Below are 22,084 nucleotides of genomic sequence, written 5' to 3'. Positions count from 1 at the left end.
GGAACAGGCTTTGGCTAGCTGGCTGGAGTGTGTCTGGGATCTGGCCCTGGGACAGGGGAAGGGGCAGAAGCAGGCCCTAAATTGAAGCCCCAGGGGTCTAGCCTTGGGGTTTGGAGATGCTGCTCCTAAGACACTGGCTTATGGGGCAGGTGGGACAGACACTCCCCATGTCCAGCTGAAGAGGAGGGGCTGGGCAGAGCTGTCAGGAGGAGCTGCCAGCTGCAGGGGCTGTCCCAGGAGTCAGGCAGGGGGACCTAGCTGGCATCCAAGGGCAGGGCAGGCTCAGTGGTGGCCCTGGAGCTCTAACCCTGCTGGTCGATGTAATAGACTTGGTCAGCCCCCGGGACACTGGGGTGGAAGTCAGCCCCCGGGGCACTGGGGTGGGAGTCAGCCCCCGGGGCACTGGGGTGGGAGTCAGCCCCCAGATGCGGGGAGGCAAAGAGCATGCCCTTCCTGCAGGGACAGAAAGTTGATTAGTGGTTGCTTGGGGCTGGTGGGGGGCTGGGAGGGAGGCAGGGGGTGAGAGCTAAAGGATACGGGGTTTCTGTTAGAGGTGACGAAAGTGTTCTAAAATGCACTACGCTGATGGTTAGTTACACATATCTGTCAGTATACTACAAACCACTGAATGGGTGAGTCGTCTGGTGTGTGAATTATATCTTAATAGAGCCATTTTGTTGTTGTTTTTAAAAGAGTGATATTTGGGACAGGTCACAAACAGGAGTGCCTGGCAGGGAGACTGAGGCATAAGGCTCTCCTGTGGGCTGGCTGGGTCCCCATAGAGGGGTAGAGGCAGCTATGGCTCAGATGGCCCCTGGCGTGTCCCCAGGCGGGTGGGAGCCTGGTGGAACCAACTTCAGATGCCACCTTCTGTTGGGACTATGGGGAGGACTCAGCTGTCTGAGCCCCCAGTTCCATCACCTACTTGTCTGTAATAGCTCCTAAGTGGGGAGCCCACTCTCCTCTGTACCCCCTCCACTCTGTAGTCAGGGCATCTTTGCAAATGCAAACGTACTCGTGTCATCCCATGAGTGACAAGCATATCTGACCTTCCTGCACATCTGGCCCCTGCTAACCAGTAACACGGACCTCTTTCCAACCTTTGAACGCAACATGGCCTCAGGGCCTTTGCATTTCCTGTTCTTAGGGACCAAAACTCCCTTCTCTTTTGGCCTAGGAAACACGAGTAGCTCCTACTTCCTCTCCTATGGACCACCTCTCCCTGGGAGCAAGTATACATTCCTGTCCGTTTGTAATGTAAGCTCTCTGGGTCTGTGTGTGCTCACCCTACCCAGAACACCCAATAAAAATGTGTTCAGTGAACGAAAGAATGTTCTCTCTGGCCTGGGAAGGCTGGAGCCTGCGGAGGGAATCTCCAGGACTCCCGGGTAGACAGCTGGGTGTGAGCAGATGGGGCCAGCAGGTGAATCCCGATCTGCGGAGTCGTAGCCCAGTGAGTTCTGGGCCCTGAGGTCACGCGTCTCTCTGTGGCCAGCACCCTGCAGGTCAGAACGTCCGGCTGCTGCACATTTGCAGACTTGGGGCAGGGCAGTCCCGAGACGGCGGCGGGGATGAGTTGGAGCTGGAGGCTCTGAGGGTAAGGAGATGCTTTGGCCTGGAAAATCACATCACGAGCTCGAGGCTGGCCTCAGGACAAGGCAGGGAAATTGCTAAGGGGCTGGCGTTCCAAGAGGCGGCCTGTGCAAGAGGAGAGATTGATTCTTGGAAAGTGGAAACCCCCATGGGGGCTACAGCGGGTCTTTGAGCTGCTGGCGAGCACCATTCTGGCTTCAGGACCAACCAGAGTGGTGAAAACAGGGTGGCTGGAGATTCTAGCCACTTCACAGTGTGGACAGAACGGTGAGATCCAGAGGACCGGGGCCATCCTCTGAGGCTGGGGCAAGCTGGAGCGTGGGCCCAGGTACCCTGGCTCTTGGCCTGGCCTCTTTTCTTTCTGTCAGGCCGCCGCTGCCACTGCCTCTTCCAAATGGGAAAATCCACGTGGCATTTCTCCTTGATTCTGGAAGGGATATTGTAGTGAACGTGTGGACGCTCACAGACCTTCTCGTGTAAGGTAGACTTCCCTCCCTAAGCATCCTTGGGTGGGGTGGTTCTCAAAAGCATCTCCACTCTCTGCGTCCCTGTAGGCTACCTTTGCCCATTCACTTTATTGGTTTTTGAGACTTTTTATTTAGAAATAATTTATAACTTACAGAAAAGCTGAGAGAATATTACAAGGAACTCCCTTGCAATTGTTTTATCCTGGAGTCATCGCTTGTTTACATTTTGCCCCATTTGCTTTATCATTTAATCTCCGTCCACACAGACATACACACACAGAGACAGGTACACAAACACAGACACATAGACACACACATTAAAAGCTGTTAGTTTGGGAATTCCCTGGCAGTCCAGTGGTTAGGGCTCCCAGCACTGCATGGGGCACGGGTTTGATCCCTGGTCAGGGAACTAAGATCCCGCATGCTGAGAGGCAAGGCCCAAAACCTCCCAAAACTGTGAGTTCATACTGATATACCCCATTCCTATCCAACAACCTAGGATACTTCTAGACTTCTCCTTTTCATGTATGTGTGCTTCCCTCCAACAATGAGAAAAGTAGCTCCCACTTTGTATTTATTTGCTCAAGGCTAGAATACAAGAAAATTGTTTCAGAGTTGGTAACCCATACCACCATAACAGGAAAACCTATTAACTGGTGTTCAATATTTCCTTTTTTTTTTAATAAACTTATTTATTTTTATTTATTTACTTTTGGCTGTGTTGGGTCTTCGTTGCTGTGCACAGGCTTTCTCTAGTTGCGGCGAGCGGGGGCTACTCTTCGTTGCGGTGCACGGGCTTCTCTTGTTGCGGAGTATGGGCTCTAGGCGTGCAGACTTCAGTAGTTGTTGCACGTGGGCTTCAGTAGTTGTGGTGCGCGGGCTCCGTAGTTGTGGCACGCAGGCTCTAGAGCACAGGCTCAGTAGTTGTGGCGCACAGGCTTAGTTGCTCCGCAGCATGTGGGATCTTCCTGGACCAGGGCTCGAACCCGTGTCCCCTGCATTGGCAGGCGGATTCTTTTTTTTTGCAGTTTTCTCTTTTATGATAATAACCAGATCAAAATTTTTCTTAAAGATTATAGGAATCTTCAGCATGTCTGAAGCTGTGTAAATAGTAAATGCTTTGTGGGGATTGGTTAAGTTATAATTAGTGCGGGGAAGAGACCGACTGAGGGACGTGATTGAAGGCTTGAGTGGGTGGAGGGGTCACTGCCCACCCAGGTCTCCTGGGATCAGGTGGCAGGCGGATTCTTAACCACTGCACCACCAGGGAAGTCCCTGGTGTTCAATATTTCTTTACATTTCCTTAAGATAAAATTTAATATAGAAAATTCACAAATCTTAAGTGTGTGATTTGATGAGTTTTAACAAATACATACATTTATATTACCCACAGCCCAATTGTCTTGGTAAGCCATACCATAGCCTGGGTGGCTTAAACATTAGACATTTATTTCTCATGGTCTGGAGGCTAGAAGTCCAAGATGAGGGTGCCAGTGGCTTCAGTTCTTGAGGAGGGCTATTTTCCTGGTATGCAGATGGCCATCTTCTAGCTGTGCCCTCATGAGGCAGACAGAGAGGGAGAGCTCTGGCCTTGTTCTTCTTCTAAGGTTGCTAATCCCATTATGGGGGCCCCACCATCATGACCTCATCTAAACCTAATTACGTCCCCAAAGCCCCATCTCTAAATGCCATCGCCTTGGGGGTTAGGGCTTCAACATAGGAACTTCGGAGGGACACAAACATTCAGTACATAACATCAGTCAAGGTACAGAACATTTCCATCGTTTCAGAACGTCCTCTAGGATAACTAGGAGCAGAATGGCTGGGTGATGAGGAAAGTGTATGTTTAATCAAACAAGAAATGGTCAAAACTTTCCTCACAGTGTTCATATTTTTTACCTTCTCCCTGACAATAAAGGAGAATGGTACTGTCAATCTTTTTAAATTTCATCCTTTAGAGTGGAAACATACATTATACATATACTTTTTCAGTCTGGCCATTCTAATAGATATGTAGTGTATCTCATTGTGATTTTAACTTGCATTTTCCTGCAGACAATTATGTTGAACTTGTTATCATTTATAAAACTTCATTTGAGAAGTGTCTAATGTTTAGGTGTTTTGCCTGTTTCTTAAATTGGGTTTTAATTTTTTTATTATTGATTTGTAGGAGTTATGTATATATTCTGATACAAGTCGTTTGTCAGATATATGTCTTACAAATTTTTTTTTCAAGTTTGTGGCTTATCTATTTCTTTTCTTATTGGTAACATTTTATTGTGATAAAATACACAGAGCATACAATCTACCACTGGTCGGGGAACTAAGATCCCGCAAGCTGTGTGGCACAAAATGAAAAAAAAAAAAAAAAGAAAAGAAAAAGAAATATCAGGACTTCCCTGGTGGTGCAGTGGTTAAGAATCCACCTGCCAACGCAGGGAACACGGGTTCAAGCCCTGGTCCAGGAAGATCCCACATGCTGTGGAGCAACTAAGCCCATGCACCACAACTACTGAGCCCGCGAGCCACAACTACTAAAGCCCACATGCCTAGAGCCTGTGCTCCACAACCACAACAGGAGAAGCCACCACGATGATAAGCCCGTGCACCGCAATGAAGAGTAGCCCCCGCTCACGGCAGCTAGAGAAAGCCCGCGCACAGCAGCGAAGACGCAACACAGCCAAAAATAAATAAATTTAAAAAAAAAAAAGGTTACATACTATAGGATTTCAAAAAAAAAAAATCTAAATATTATAGTTGGATTGCTTATTTTTCCCTTCAATTCTTTCAGTTTTTGCTTTGCATTCCGTGGGGCTCTGTTTTCAGGTCATATATGCTTACAATTGTTATATCTTCCTGATGGATTGACCCTTTTATCACTTTGTAATGTCCTTCTTTGTCTTTAGCAACATTTTTTTTTTTCTTAAAGTCTGTTTTGTCTGAAATTAGTGCATAGACTCCATCTCTCTTTTGGTTACTGTTTACATGGAATATCTTTATTTATTTTTAAATCCATTCTGCCAATCTTATGTCTCTTAATAGGAGAGTTTAATCCATTTAGTTTAATGTATATACTGATAAGGAAGGACTTGCTTCTGCCATTTTGCTATTTGTTAGATCATGATCATATGATTTTAGTTCTGAGTAATTTGTAGATGCTCTTTATCAGGTTGAGGAAGTTCCCTTCTATTCCTACTTTAATGAGAGTTTTTATCCAGGATGGATGCTGAATCTTGTCAAATACATACATTGATATGATCATATCATATGATACTACTGGGATTTTTACGGAGGCTTCAGTATGTAGGCATGATCAATTATTAACTCCATTTCTAGGCCCTCTCCCCTCTGGAGAATGTGAGGTGGGGGGAAGGTGGGGCTGAAAATTTCAAATTTCTAATTATGGCTTGATCTTTCTCATGATCAGGCCCCATCCAGAAGCCCAACAAGAGTTACCTCATTAGAACAAAAGACACTCAAATCTTTAACTGTGGTCATTTTTAAGTCTTTTGTCATTTACAGACAGTTCTGGGTGTACTCTGATGCTTTTGCAAATATGTTCCTATAAAAGGGTTTCATCTTCAAGAAATTCATGGAAAAGACTCTGACAAGTACAGGTTTCTGGTAACTGACTGTACTGCTGAACTGAATGAATAAGCATTTTCAGAACTCTAATGAAAAACTGATGAACTCATAAAAGTGCTAACAAAAGATCAAGATGAAAAAAAAAATTAATTACATGGGACTGAGTGAACTGATGAGGATGAGTATAATTTCTGTGACTTTCTGTCTGAATTAAAAAAAAAAAAAAAAAATCCCACAAGGACTCAGAGGCAAAGAATATACAAATCAATTTTCACTGCAAAGTAAAGGAGCTGTTACAGTGGAGGATTACTGGACTGAATGTCAATATTATGACATAGTATGAGTGTGTTTCATGTTTGGTAATTGCAATCATTGTTGCTTTTGTTGTGGTCATCCATGTACAATGCTTGGTGTCAGTCTATTTATCTCTTGTAAAATAAAATACAGTGTGTGTGTGTGGAAAAAAAAAAAAAAAGATGGCAAACTATTGCATATAACCTATGTACATCCTCCTGTATACTTTAAGTCATCTTTAGATTACTTATAATACCTAATATGATGTAAATGATATGTAAATAGTTGTAAATATAATGTAAATGATGTGTAAATAGTTGCCAGTGTGGCAAATTCAAGTTTAAAAAAAAAAAAAAAAAAAGAACAAAAGACACTGCTATCACCCAGGAAATCCCAAGGTTTTCAGGAGCCCTGTGTCAGGAACCAGGGCCAAAGACCAAATATTTTTTAAAAGATGCTTCTAGTGCTCTTATCACTTAAGAAATTACACGGGTTTTAGGAGCTCCATGCCAGGTACTGAAGGCAGAGACCAATATATATATATACATATTCCCCCATTATCTCATATATATATATATGTTTTCATTCTTTTACTATACTGGTTTATGTAGGCATCATAGTTAGGTCTTACTTTTTAATCCAATCTGACAGTCTCTGCCTTTTAACTTTTTAACTGGGGCATTTTGACCAGCAGTTGAAGAACATTTTCTGTAAAGGACAATTAATAAATAACTTAGGGTTTGTGGGCCACATATGGCCTTTGCTACATACTCCTTCGCTTCCTTTTTACCAATACTTTATAAACGGACAAACCATTCTTAGCTTGAGGCCCATGTAAGAACATGCTGCAGGCAGGGTTTGGCCTGCAAGCCATAGTTTGCCACCTGTCCTATAAACCATTTATATTTTGTATAATTATTGATATGGTGGGACTTAAATCTGCCATCCTGATATTTGTTTTCTATTTGACCCATCTTTTCTTTGTTCCCTGTTCCCTCTTTTTTGGGCTTCTTTTGAATTAATTGAATATTTTTTTTATGATTGCATTTGATTTTATTTGTTTATTAGGTATAAATCTTAGTTTCTTATTATTTAGTGATTGTTTTATGACATCGTGTACATCTTTAACTTATTAGTCTACCGTCAAGTAACATTATACACTTAAAATATAGTATAAAAACGTTACAACATTGTACTTCCATTTTTCCCCTTTCCCTTGTGCTTTTTTTTTTAAAATTTATTTATTTTATTTATTTATTTTTGGCTGCATTGGGTCTTCATTGCTGCGCGTGGGCTTTCTCTAGTTGACCCGAGCGGGGGCTACTCTTCCTTGCAGTGCATGGGCTTCTCATTGTCATGGCTTCTCTTGTTGCGGAGCATGGGCTGTAGGCACGCGGGCTTCAGTAGTTGTGGCTCATGGGCTCAGTAGTTGTGGCTCGCAGGCTCTAGAGCACAGGCTCAGTAGTTGTGGTGCACTGGCTTAGCTGCTCCGTGGCATGTGGGATCTTCCCGGACCAGGGCTTGAACCCGTGTCCCCTGCGTTGGCAGGTGGATTCTTAACCACTACACCACCAGGGAAGCCCCTCCCTTGTGCTTTTGTTGTCATATATTTTGCTTCTACATGTTATGACGCTACAATACACTGTTATTTTTGCTTTAAGTAGTCAATTCCCTTTTGAAAATATTTAAAAAATAAGAAAAAGACATTTTTATGTTTATCCAAACACCATTTCTGATGCTCTCAGTTCCTTTGTGTCCATCCATATTTTCATCTGGTATCATTTTTCTCCTGTCTGAAAGACTTCCTTTAACATTTTTTTGAAGTGAAGATCTGATGATAATTAATTCTTTCAGTTTTGTATGTCTGAAGAAATCTTTAGGCTCTGGTTCTGGGTAAAATGGAGTAAGTGCACTCCACCCTGTGTCTCCTACTGAATACAGCTGTAAAATCTGGACAGAATACATGGAACAGCTATCTGAGGACTCTGAAAAGTCCATATTAGTAGGAACATTGGAAAAAAAGGCAAGTTGGAGCACCACTGAATCAGTGGTGAGTCTACCCATTTTTTTCCTATAGTATCCTCCAGCCTGAGCACAATATAGCCTGAAACCAAGAACTGGTGTTGGCATGAACAGTGAGAAGTCCAGGAGAAACCTTCTAGTTCCCGCTGGAGGAGCAGGAAAGAGACCTCCTAATGCTCAGAGAGAGGAGAGAATTTTTCTTTTTTTCCTCCAGTCTCTCATGCCACTGCCCCAAGCAACTCTATGGTAGTGATGTGAGACATCCCAATGGAGCCCACAGGTTCAATTCCTCAATAACAACAAACTTCTGAAATGATTAAATAGTTAACCCAAATAGTTCCATGTTTATTGAAGAAACAGAATTCATAGCTAGAATTGACCAGTGAACCCATCTGGGTGGGTCTGGTGCTGTCTATTTTGGAAGGTTATTAATTATTGACTCAATTTCTTTAATAGATATAGGCCTATTCAAATTGTCTATTTCTTCTTGTGTGAGTTTTGCAGATTGTGTCTTTCAAGGAATTGATCCATTTCATCTAGGTTATCAAATTTGTGGGCATAGAGTTGTTCATCATATTTCTCTGTTATCCTTTTAATGTCCAGGTGAGCTTTAGGGCTGCCTCCTATTTAATTTCTGATATTAGTAATCTGAGTTCTCTTTCTCTTCTTTTCTGAGCCTAGTTAGAAGCTTATGAATTTTATTGATCTTTTCAAAGAACCAGTTTTTGGTTTCATTGATTTTCTGTTTTCAATTCCATTGATTTCTACTCTTATTTTTATTATATCTTTTCTTCTGCTTACTTTGGGTTTAAATTGCTCTTCTTTTCCTAGTTTCCTAAGGTGGAAGCTTAGTTGATTGATTTTTGATCTTTTTTTTTTTAAGTTGTGTTTTAATTTTCATTTCATTCAAAGTATTTAAAAATTTCTCTTGATATTTCTTCTTTGATCTATGTGTTATTTAGAAGTGTAAAGTGTATTGTTTAATCTCCAAGTATTTCAGGATTTTCCAGCTATCTTTCTAATATTGATTTCCAGTTTAATTCCATTGTGGCTTGATAGCAGACATTGTACACTCTCTATTAAGTTCATTAAGGTGTGTTTTATGCCCCCAAATGTAGCCTATCTTGGTCAATGTTCCATGTGAACTTGAGAAGAATGTGTATTCTGCCATTGTTGGGTGAGGTAGTCTATAGATGTTGCTTATATCCAGTTGATTGATGATGTTGTTGAGTTCAACTATGTCCTTACTGATTTTCTGCCTTCTGAATCTGTCCATTTCTGATAGAGGGGTATTGAAATCTCCAAATCTGATAGTAGATTCATCTATTTCTCCTCGCAGTTCTGTCAGTTTTTGCCTCACATATATTTTTTTTAATTATTAGCACCTTCAATTATTATTTATTTATTTATTTATTTATTTATTTATTTATTTTTTTGGCTGTGTTGGGTCTTCGTTTCTGTGTGAGGGCTTCCTCTAGTTGCGGCAAGCAGGGGCCACTCTTCATCGCGGTGCGCTGGCCTCTCACTATCGTGGCCTCTCTTGTTGCAGAGCACAGGCTCCAGATGCACAGGCTCAGTAGTTGTGGCTCACAGGCCTAGTTGCTCCGCGGCATGTGGGATCTTCCCAGACCAGGGCTCAAACCCGTGTCCCCTGCATTAGCAGGCGGATTCTCAACCACTGTGCCACCAGGGAAGCCCTGCCTCACATATTTCGATGCTCTGTTGTTAGCCATGTACACATTAAGGATTGTTATGTCTTCTTGGAGGATTTACCCTTTCATCATTTCTGCCTTTTGTGGCTTTAATTGAGCCTTTTTATTATTCCATATTCTCTCCTTTCTTAGCATATCAGTTAATACTTCTTTTTTTAGTGGTTGCCCTAGAATTTGCAATATATATTTACAACCAATTCAAGTTCACTTTCAAATAAGACTATACCACTTCACAGGTAGTGCAAGTACCTCAACAAAATAATCCTAATTCCTCCCTCCTGTCCCTTGTATTGTTGTCATCCTTCATTTCACTTAAACATAAGTGTACACATATATGTGTATATATATACATAATTGAATACATTGTTGGTGTTATTAGTTTAAACAAGCTATTATCTTAGATCAATTAAGAATAAGAAAAATAAGTTTTTATATAACCTTCACTTACTCTTTCTCCAATGCACTTCTTTTCTTTATGTAGAAGTGCGTTTCTGATCTTTATCATTTTCCTTCTCTCTAAGCAATTTTTAAAAACATTTTTTGCAAGGCAGGTCTACTGGAAACAAATTCTCTCAATTTTTGTTTGAGAAAGGCTTTATTTCTCATTCACTTTTGAAGGATAATTTCCACCTAGAATCCTAGATTGGTGGGGGTTTTTTCTCTTAATACTTTTAAGTATTTCACTCCACTCTCTTCCTTTTTGCATAGTTTCTGAGAAGTTGGATGTAATTTTCATCTTTTTTCTTCTGTAGGTAAGGTGTCTTTTTCCCCTGGCTTCTTTCAGGAATTTTTCTTTATCTTTGACTTTCTGTAGTTTGAATATAATATGCCTGGGTGTAGTTTTCAGCGTTCATCCTGATTGATGTTCTCTAAGCTTCCTGGATCTGTGTTTGGTGTCTGACATTAACTGGGGAAATTATCAGTCATTATTGTTTCAGAAATTCTCTCTGTTCCTGTCTCTCTTTCTTCTCCTTCTGGTATTCCCGTTATGCATATGTTAACACCTTTTATAGCTGTCTCACAGTTCTGTTCTACTCTGGGTTTTTTTTTCCAGTCTTTTTTCTCTTCGCTTTTCAGTTTTGGAGATTTCTACTGAGACATCCTCAAGCTCAAAGATTCTTTCCTCAGCTGTGTCCAGTCTACTAATAACCCTATCAAAGGCATTCTTCATTTCTGTTTCAGTGCTTTTGATGTCTAGCATTTCTCTTTGGTTCTTTCTTAGAATTTCCATCTCTGCTTACATTGCCCATCTGTTCTGGCATGCTGTCTACTTTATCCATTAGAGCCCTCAGCGTAGTGATCATAGTTGCTTTAAATTCCTGTTTTGATAATTCCAGCATCCCTGTCATATCTGAGTCTGGTTCTGATGCTTGCTCTGTCTCTTCAGACTATTTTTTTTGCCTTTCAGTATGCCTTGTACTTTTTTTTTGATAGCTGGACATGATGTACTGGGTGAAAGGAATGACTGTAAATAGCCCTTTAGGGATGTAGTGGGAAGGGGGGGCGGTGGAGGAGCATTCCATAGTCCTATGATTAGATCTCAGTCTTTTAGTGAACCTATGCTTCTGGACTGTGAACTTCACAAGTGCTTATCAGTTGTTTTCCCCCACTTGGGTGGCACAGGATGGCTAGAGTGGGCTGGAGTTGGGTATTTCCCCTTCCCCAAGACAGGCTCTGATAAAACCTCCGCAAGTAAGGCTCTGGTTAGGTAATTTCTCCTGAGTGCAGGCTTTGTTAAGAAGAACAGAATGCTCTGGCATATTTCATAATGGTTTGTTTCCTTCTCCCCCTGCCAGAAGCACTAGGGGGGTTTTCTCAGATATTCATTATGAGAACTTGGTAGAGCTTCAGGAGGTAAAACACACAAGTGTGGGGAGTCACCCTATGACTGAATCCCTCTGGAGTTTTTATCAATCAGACTTGTCCACACTGAGCCTCCAACAATTTGTCATTGTAGTTGATGTTTCCCCACCCCAGTATTGGTTTCTGCTCTGGTAAGTTGTGATTCTCTGCATTCATCTGCTAGTCTCTGCAATTTGGGGAGTGGGGGTGGGCAGCAACTTTCCCTGTGACCTCACTTCTCTGATGGATCTGAAGTTCTGGATACTTAGTTCCTTCGGTCTTTTACTTACTGTTAGGACAGAGCGATGGCTTCCAAACTTCTTACATGCTGGATGGGAAACTTTCCCTTCTATTTTTAGTTTGCTGAAAAGTGTTTTTATCATGAATGGATGTTGAATTTTATCAAATGCTTTTTTTCTGCCACTATTGAGAAGACTATGTCGTTTTTAACCTTTATTCATTAATATGTTGTATTGAATTGATTTTTTTCTTTTCTTTTTTGTAAACATTGCATTTCTGGGATAAATTCAAGGTGGCTTGATGTTTTATCTGTTTTGTATGTTTCTTGGTTGATTTACTAATCTTCCTAATGGATTTTTGCATCTTTATTCATGAGAGCTATTTGTCCACAGCAGGGAATCACTAAACTTTTTCTGTGAAGAGTCAGGTAGTAAATATTTGCGGCTTTGCAGACCGTGTGATCTGCGTCACAACTCCTCAGCTCTGCCACTGTAGCATGAAAGCAGCAATAGACAATACACAAATGAATGGCCATGGCTGTGTTTTCATAAAACATTATTTACGTAAACAGATTGCAGGCTGGTTTTGGCCTCTAGGCCATGGTTTGCTGATCCCTCGTCTACATTTGTTAGGGTTTTTTTTTCCTTGTAATGTTTTTGTCTGGTTTTGGTATCAGAGTAACATTGCCTCATAAAATTAGTTGGGAAGTATTTTCTCTCTGTTCTGTAAAAGTTTTTTTGAGATTGGTATTACCTCATTCTTAATTGCTTGCTAGAATTTACTAGTGAAGCCATCTGGGCCTGGAATTTTTCCTTGTTGGAAAGTTTTAACTATAAAACATAAATTTTAGTAGATATAGACTCATTCAGATTTTTCTATTTTTTCTTTTTTACATCACATACCATAAAATTCACTTTTTTTTTAAAGGAAACAATTCAGTTGTTTTTAGTATATTCACCAAGTTGTGCAATCATCTTCTAATCTCATAAACATTTTCATCTCCCCCCAAAAACTCCATATCCGTTAGCAGGCACTTATTCTCCCTTCCTCCCAGCCCCCGGCAACCACTTTCTGTCTCTATGGATTTGCTTATTTACAAATTAACATTTGCTTATTTACAAATTACGTTTCATATAAATGAAATCATATAACATGTGACCTTTTGTGACTAGCTTCTTTCACTTAGCAAAATGTTTTCAAAGTTCATCTATGTTGTAGCATTTATAAGTCTTCGTTCATTTTTATAGTTGAATATTATTCCATTGTATGGGTATACCACGTTATATTTATCCATTCATCAGTGATGGGTATGACGGTTGATTCGACTTTGGGGCTACTATGGATAATGTTGCTATAAACATTTATGTACATGTTTTTATGTGAACATATATTTTCAATTCTCTTGGGTATATACATAAGAGTAGAATATCTCCTTTGGCAACTTCTTTGTTTAACTTTTTGAGATACTGCCAAACTGTTTTCCAAAGTGGCTGCACCATTTTATTTTTCTGCCAGCGATTTATGAAGGTTCTAATTTCTCCACATTTTTGTCAATACTTTTTATTGTCTTTCTTTTTATTATAGCCATATGGTGGTTTTAATGCATCATAGTGGGGTTTTGATTTTCATTTTCTTAGTGACTAATGATGTTGAACTTTTTTCTCATGTGCTTATTGGCCATTTGCATGTATATCTTCTCTTGAGAAATGTTTATTAAAATCCTTTTCACATTTAAAGAATGAGTTACTTAATCTTTTTATTGTTATAAGAGTTCTTTATATATTCTGGAAACTAGTCCCTTATCAGATAAATGATTTGCAAATATTTTCCTCCATTCTGTGGGTTGTTTTTTCACTTTCTTGATGGTGCTTTGAAATATAAATGCTTGCTCTATTTACAATAGCCAGCATGCAAGCAACCTAAGTGTCCATCGACAGATGAATGGATAAAGAAGATGTGGCACATATATACAGTGGAATATTACTCAGCCATAAAAAGAAATGAAATTGAGTTATTTGTAGGGAGGTGGATGGACCTAGAGTCTGTCATACAGAGTGAAGTAAGTCAGAGAGAGAAAAACAAATACCGTATGCTAACACATATGTATCGAATCTAAAAAAAAAAAGGTTCTGAAGAACCTAGGAGCAGGACAGGAATAAAGACGCAGACGTAGAGAATGGACTTGAAGACATGGGGAGAGGGAAGGGTAAGCTGAGACCAAGTGAGAGAGTGGCATGGACTTATATATACTACCAAATGTAAAATAGATAGCTAGTGGGAAGCAGCCATATAGCACAGGGAGATCAGCTCGGTGCTTTGTGACCACCTAGCAGGGGGGATAGGGAGGGTGGGAGGGAGACGCAAAAGGGAGGAGATATGGGGATATATGTATATGTATAGCTGATTCACTTTGTTATAAAGCAGAACCTAACACACCATTGTAAAGCAATTATACTCCAATAAAGATGTTAAAAATATATATATGACCAGTTTTGATAATTAATTATTAAAAAAAAAGAAAAAAGAAATATAAATGCTTAAAATTTTGATGAAATCCAGTTTACTTATTTTTTTCTCTTGTTGCTTGTGCTTTTCACATATTATCTAAGAAACCATTGCTTTGTCCAAGGTCACAAAGATTTACTATATTTTCTTCTAAGAGTTTTATAGCTTTAGCTCTTACATTTAGGTCTTTGATCCTTTGAGTTAATTTTTGTATATGGTGAGAGGAATTGTTTTATTACTTTCACTTTAGAATTGTTCATTTCTAATGTATGTAAATTCAATTGATTTTTGTATATTTCTCTTGTACTCTGCAACCTTACTGAATTTGTTTATTAGTTCTAATAGGTGTGTGTGTGTGTGCGTGTGCATGTGTGTGTGTGTATGTATTCCTTAGGATTTTCTGTGAACAAGATCCTGTCATCTACATATAGAGATAGTTATACATCATCCTTTCCAACCTGGGTGCTTTTATTTCTCTTTCTTGCCTAAATGCCCTGATATCTTTGTCTTATTCCTGGTCTTAGCAGGAAGGCTTTCAGTTTTCACCATTACGTATGACGTTAGCAGTGGGCTTTTCATAAATGCCTCATATCACATTGAGAAAGCCGTGTTCTCTTGTAGCTCACCGAGCGTCCTTAAAATGATGATTTTGAATTATTTGTCAGGCAATTTGTAAATCTTCCTATTTGAGGGGGTCAGTTGCTGAAAAAGTACTGTGTTCTTTTGGTGGTGTCATGTTTCCTTGATTTTTTGTGTTCCTTGAAGTCTTGCATTGTTGTCTTCACATTTTAAAAAGCAGTCATTTTCTCCAGTCTTTACTGACTGGCTTTGGGAGAGAAATACTGTCACCAGTCAGCCCAGCTAGGAATTCTGAGGCTCAGACCTTTCCTATGGATGTGCCCACTCCACACCTCTTGTTCCGTCTTGGAGGGAAATTCTTAAGATTATATGCCTTCTATGGAGTCTATAAAGCCAGGCTGGAAGCTGAGAACCTCCTGTTTGTTTTTCCTAGGGTCGTGCCCTGAAAGTGCTCATGTTTGGGTGCCTTCTCTCAGTCCCAGAGTCAGGCCAGCTTTCTGCATGTGCTTGTAAGTGGTCTGCAACGATTCATACTCACTGCCCATGGGGGCGTGTGCAGGGAGCTGGCCACAGGAGGTGGGTGAGGTGTGCAGAGCATTGGGGGTACGCTTGGACTAGTTGGGGGTTCTGCAGGTGAGGCATCCCAAGGGGCTTGTGGGTGGGCTTCCTGATGGAGTCCACGAAGTGGTTTGTAGGATCTGCAGCCCTTTAATGAGTTTTGAGCCCTGGTTTTTGTGCTCCTAGCCTCTCTCAACCCCTCAGCTGTGCTGATCACCCCAGAATTCTGGGTGGGTGAGAAAGAAGTGGGCCTCTTGGGCACCATCTGCCCTGGCTGGGTAGCCAGGTGCTGATTCACTACACTCTCACTTTTCCCTGTGGGAGAAATTGCAGGCCAAGGGAGTCTTTCTTGGCATTGAGCTATCCCACCTTGACAGAGAGGTGACATAGGTAAAGTGAAACTGTTCATTACCATCTTCAATGTGCATTACCATCTTCAATGCGTCTGTTTTCTTGTTTTTTGGGTTTTTTTTTTTTTTGCTCCAACAGTGGTGGAACTTCTCTGCTGGGCTCCTGGACTCCCATGAAGGTATTGTCATCCATCAGTGGTTGTCAGAATTGATGTTCTGTGGGGGGATGATGATAGAAAACTCCTATTCTGCTGTCTTGCTGATGTCAGTCCTCCAGTATCAATTCTTCTTTAAACGTTTAGCAAAATTCACCAGTAAAGCCATCTGGTCTCGGGCTTTCCTTTGTGAGAAGTTGATGATGATGATGATGATGAATTCAAACTGAGGCTCTCAGCCCAGCATCCTGTAAGGAACTGAATTCTATCAATAACCACATAAGTTGGAAGCAGTCTCTTCACCAGCTGAGCCTCAGATGAGACACCTTAATTACACCTTTGTAAGATTCTAAAGCAGAGGACCCAGTTAATCTGTGCCTGGACTCCTGACCCACAAAAGCCATGAGAAAATTAATGTATGCTGTTTAAAGCCACTATGTTTGTGGTAATATTGTTATACAGCAATAGATTACAAATACTTTAATGATTTGGACTTTTCAAATAAACTGCTTTTGGTATCAGCAATTTTCTTTATTGTTTTGTTCACTTTCTATTTCATTGATTTATGCTCTTATCTTTATTATTCACATTTTTCTATCTCAGGTTTAATTTGCTGTTTCATTTCCTAGCTTTTTAAGGTAGACCCTTTACTCATTGATTATCGACTTTTCATCTTGTGTATACTCATTAAAGCTATGAATTTCCCTCTAAGCACTGCTTTTAGAGCTGCAGCCCACACATGTTGATATATTGTGTTTGCATTTCCATTTAGTACAAAATAATTTCTAATTTCCCATGTGGTTTTTTTCTTTGACCTATGGGTTATTTAGAAGTATGTTAATTTCCTAATATCTAAGAAAATTTCTAGATTTTAGAATGCACCTTATTTCCCTTCTCTTAGGGATCACATTTCAGTACTGCCTCTTGTCCGTGTGAGACAACTGCTGTGTCGTATCTTTTATTAGGTTTTCTACTTGTTAAGGTGGGAGGGCAAATCCAGTCCCTCTTACTCCATGTGACTAGATGCAGGGTGATATGTTTGGGTTTAACTCTACCATCTTGCTATTTGTTTTCTTTCTTTTTTTCTTTTTTAATATATTAAAAAAAAATTTTTTTTTGGCTGCATTGGGTCTTCGTTGCTGCACACAGGCTTTCTCTAGTTGCAGCGAGTGGGGGCTACTCTTCGTTGAGGTGCGCGGGCTTCTCACTGCGGTGGCTTCTCTTGTTGTGGAGCGTGGGCTCTAGGCGCGCGGGATTCAGTAGTTGTGGCATGCAGGCTCAGTAGTTGTGGCTCACAGGCTCTAGAGCATGGGTTCAGTAGTTGTGGTGCACGGCCTTAGTTGCTCCACGGCATGTGGGATCTTCCCGGACCAGGGCTCGAACCCGTGTCCTCTGCATTGGCAGGCGGATTCTTAACCACTGCGCCACCAGGGAAGTCCCGCTATTTGTTTTCTATCTGTTCCCACAGCTCTGTTCATTTTTGCCTCTTCCTCTTCCTTCCTTTGGACTGAGGTTTTTTCTTTTGGTTTTTGCCTTCCATTTTGATCACTTTTGCCTATTAGCCAGTTCTCTCTCTCTCTCTCCCCCTCTGTGTGTGTGTGTGTGTGTGTGTGTAATTGCTCTAGAGTTTATACTTCGTATTTTTAATTTATCACAATCTACCTTTAAAGTATATTTAACACTTCATGAGTAATATTAAGACCCTGCAGCACTGTACTTCCACTTCCATCCTTTGTGCCATTATAGTCCTTTATTTTACTTCTATGTAGGTTATAGACCCCACAGTACAGTGTTATTTTTTCTTTAAAAGTCAGTTATCTTTAAAAAATTTTTTAAATTTCTTTTCAAAACAAACAACTTTTTCCTGAAATATAGTTGATTTACAATGTTGTATTAGTTTCAGGTATACAGAAAAGTCAATTATCTTTTAAGGAAATGAAAACGAGAGAAAATATATTTCATATTAGTCCACATATTTGCCACTTCTGATGCTCTTCATTGTCTTGTAGATCATATTTACACATAGTATCTTTTTCCTTCAGCCTGAAACACTCTTTAAAAAATTTTTTCAGGGGCTTCCCTGGTGGCGCAGTGGTTGAGAATCTGCCTGCCAATGCAGGGGACACGGGTTCGAGCCCTGGTCTGGGAGGATCCCACATGCAGCAGAGCAACTGGCCCCGTGAGCCACAATTACTGAGCCTGCGCTCCGCGACAAGAGAGGCCACGATAATGAGAGGCCCGCGCATCGCAATGAAGAGTGGCCCCCACTTGCCACAACTAGAGAAAGCCCTCGCACAGAAACAAAGACCCAACACAGCCATAAATAAATAGATAAACAAATAAATTAATTAAAAAAAATTTTTTTTTCACAGTGCAAAGTACACTGGCAATGAATTTTCTCACCTTTTGTTTGTCAGAAAATACCTTCATTTTTCTTTCTTTATTTTTTTAAAAAACTTTACTGCTGAAAAATGCTAACCATAAGTGGACAACACAGGGTTGCCATAAATCTTCAATTTGAAAAAAGTGCAGTATCTGCAAAGCACAGTAAAGCAAGGTATGCCTGTACATGTGTGTGTACTGATGTACATGTATAATTAATATGCATAAAATATGTATATATAATTTAAGTATTAAAAATATATGTGTTGGGCTTCCCTGGTGGTGCAGCAGTTCAGAATCCGCCTGCCAATGCAGGGGACACGGGTTCGAGCCCTGGTTTGGGAAGATCCCACATGCTGTGGAGCAACTAAGCCCGTGAGCCACAACTACTGAGCCTGCGCGTCTGGAGCCTGTGCTCCGCAACAGGAGAGGCCGCGATAGTGAGAGGCCCGCGCACTGCGATGAAGAGTGGCCCCCGCTCTCCGCAACTAGAGGAAGCCCTTGCACAGAAACGAAGACCCAACACAGCCAAAAATAATAAATAAATTAATTTAAAAAAATATATATGTGTTAATGTTCATTGTTTGTCTGAAATTCACTATATCCAGGTGTCTTGTATTTTTATTTGATAAATCTCTCACCCCTTGGTCTCTGTGTATGCTCTCTGCATTCTAATCTCTTCTTTTTAAAAAAATCATTAAAAAAAATTGAAGTATAGTTAATTTACAATGTGTTAGTTTCAGGTGCATAGCAAAGTGATTCAGTTATATATATATATGTGTGTGTATATATATATATATATTCTTTTTTAGATTCTTTGCCATTATAGGTTATTACAAGATATTGAATATAGTTCCCTGTGCTATACAGTAGGTCCTTGTTATTTATCTATTCTATATATAGTAGTGTGTATTTGTTAATCCCAGACTCCTAATTTATCTCCCTACCTCACCCTGCTCTCCCCTTTGGTAACCATAAGTTTGTTTTCTATGTCTGCGAGTCTATTTCTGTTTTGTAAATAAGTTCATTTATATCATTTAGAAAATATCTTTTTCTTTCTCCTTTGTTTCTTTCTTTCTTTGTTTCTTTCTTTCTTCTTTCTGTCTCTCTCTTTCTTTCTCTCTCTCTCGGAGCCTTAACCACTGGACCACCAGGGAAGTCCCAATACCTTTACTTTTCACCTTCATTTTTGGAAGGCTATTTTCATGAAATAAAGGATTCTAGGTTGAGTCTTTTGGCACTCTAAAGATGTCATTTCATTGTCCTCTAGCTCTCATTGCTTCTGACCAGAAGTCAGCAGTTACTCTTATCTTTATTTCCTCTACATAATGTGTCATTTTCCCCTCTGGCTGCTTTTAAGATTTTCTCTTTATCATTGGTTTTCAGCAAAATGATTATGATGTGCTTTGGTGTGGCTTTCTTTGTAGTTATTCTTCTTGGGATTCTTTGAGCTTTTTGGATATTTGGGTGTATGGTTTTCACCAAATTTGAAATTTGTAAAAATTTCAGCCCTTATTTCTTCACCCTCTGGTACTCCAATTATATATGTGATAGATGAATTAATGTTGTTCTATAGGTCTCCAAGTCTCTGTTAAATTTTTTTTAAATCTTTTTTCCCCCTCCAATCTGCAGTTAAACTCACCCAATGAAATTTTCATTTCGGACATTATATTTTCAGCTCTAGAAGTTACATTGGTTCTCTTTTATATCTTCTGTTTCTCTCCTCATTACATTTATTTTTCCTTTAAAATCTTGAACACATTTATGATAGCTATTTTAAAGTCTTGTCAGCTAATTTGATTATCTTTGTCATTATCTATTTCATTGATTTTTTTTTTTCTTGGTTATGGGCCACATTTTCCTTCTGGGTTCCCCAGAAACAGAGCCTGAGTCTGTTATTAGAATTAGGTGCCATGATTTCCTGAGGTAGGGAAGCAGGATGTGGCCTCAGGGGAAGTGTGTTCTTGGCCTGATCCACAGGGAAGGCTCTGGAGCATAAGCTGCACCACTGTGTTAACTTTCCTGGAGGCCCCCATTTCAGCTGGCCATTGACTGTAGGCTGCCCAACATCCAGGCTAATAGCTCCCAACAGCTGAGGGCTGTTCTCTGGAGAAGGGGCAGCTGTAAGCCATGAGCAGCCCATGTTCACAGCTCACAATTGTGTGGGTGCACAGCTGGCAAAGGGCATCTGGGTGGAGTCCTGCAACGGCCTTGACCACAGCATCTTTCTCTGTCTCAGAGTCTTCCAAGTGGGTCCCCTCTCTGCCTGACAGCAAATGCAGTCCGGGATGTGGGAATGGAGGTTAAGTCTCCTGGCAGCAACCCTCCACCAAGGAGAAAATGCCCATCTCCTGCCACTCGGACAGACCAATCTGGGTGACATTCTGTATAATCCTGGAGGTTCTGGTGGAATTGAGCCCCTGCTGCCTATGGCAGAGAATACCCTTAGGTGGGCTTCATGCTTTCCCTGCTCCTCCCTCCTGTCTCTTGGAATCTTCTCCCAAATGCACACTCTTGCTCAGGCACTGCATTCACGGGAATCCAGACTAAAACGCCTGAGGCAGAAGTTCTGGACTGAACCCTGAGGGTAACGGAGACCTGTAGGAAGGTGTTATGTTTTCAGGGTGACTTAATTGGATTTTCACTTTAGAACAGTCCCAAGGGGTGGTGAGGAGTGGACGATGTCACAGTGGACCGTGGGAGAGGGAGTGGGTGTCGGGGGAGGAAAAGGACAGGAGTCACTGAGAGGGAGAGAGACAGGACTTGTGGCTGGTTGGAGATGGCAGGGAGAGTCTGTAGCCCAAAGCCCTGGCAACCTGGAGCCCGGGGCCTGGGGCAGGATGGGGCCATAGGGAGGGGCTGGTTTGGGGGAAGCAGGCAGATCCGGTTTGCCCAGTGCCTCTCTAAAGAAGCAGTGATTACTTGAAATGTCCAGAATAGGCAAGTCTATTGAGACAGAAAGTAGATGAGTAGCTGCGTAGGGCTGGTGCGGATAGAGGTAGGGCCCAGAAGGATTGGGAGTTGGGGGGTGATAGCTGAACGGTTTCTTTTTGGGGTGATGAAATGTTCTAAAATTGACCGTGGAGATGAGTGTACAACTTTGTGAATATACTAAAAACCATTGAGTTGTACACTTTAAATGGGTAGATTGTATGGTATGTGAATTATATTGCAATCAAGCTGTTTTTTTTTTTTTTTTTTAAAAACTGAGTGCAAAGTTGTGCAAGGGATATGGGGTTGGCTGAGGGAGGGAACTTTGCTGACTCATGGAAGGTGGGATGGACCTCAAAGGTTATTTTATTCACCCACCTTGTTTACCAGTGGGGTGCAGGGAAGGAGTGAGTCAAGGGCTTACACCCAGGTCTCCAGACTTCCTGGTGTAGCTCTCTCCCCGCTGTCTCCAGCCACTTTGCCTACAGCTGCCCCTCCCCGGCCACTCTATCCGCCACAGCGTTGCCTTCCCTTCCCTTTGGCCAGTGACCTGGCTGAGAGGTAGGCAACAAATTGGATGAATGACCTTTCCACCTGCCCCCTCCCTGCCCTTCCTGGTGAGTCTAACTGCAGCCCCAGGGGTCTTCTTGCTGCCAAGGACGCGGCCTGGGAGGACCCAGCTTGGGTGGAGGGACGAGATGTTTGGTTCTCTGAGCAAGAAGGATCGGGAAATTGAGGCCGACACCTGGCAAGGCCCACTGGCCGGGCAGCACACAGGGGAGGCTGGCCGGCACCCCAGCCAGGCTCTTCCAGGCCAGCACCTCGCCAGCGTCCTGACAGAGGCCAGAAGTGGGCACGCCGGGGGACGG

The 22,084-nt window shown here is 41.4% G+C and overlaps 1 long non-coding RNA gene across 1 annotated transcript; it reads left to right on the top strand.

Annotated features, from left to right (window-relative positions):
- The first annotated feature begins 495 nt into the window (after window positions 1–495).
- Window positions 496–21,490, top strand: LOC309612687. Its single transcript, XR_014235341.1, has 2 exons — window positions 496–11,667; window positions 17,975–21,490. It is a non-coding gene; the product is annotated as an uncharacterized lncRNA (long non-coding RNA).
- Window positions 21,491–22,084: the final 594 nt, after the last annotated feature.

This window comes from Balaenoptera borealis (genome assembly GCF_965194805.1).
Source record: "Balaenoptera borealis genome assembly, chromosome: 16".
Lineage (NCBI taxonomy): Eukaryota > Metazoa > Chordata > Mammalia > Artiodactyla > Balaenopteridae > Balaenoptera > Balaenoptera borealis.
This window is presented reverse-complemented; position numbering and strand designations above follow the sequence as displayed.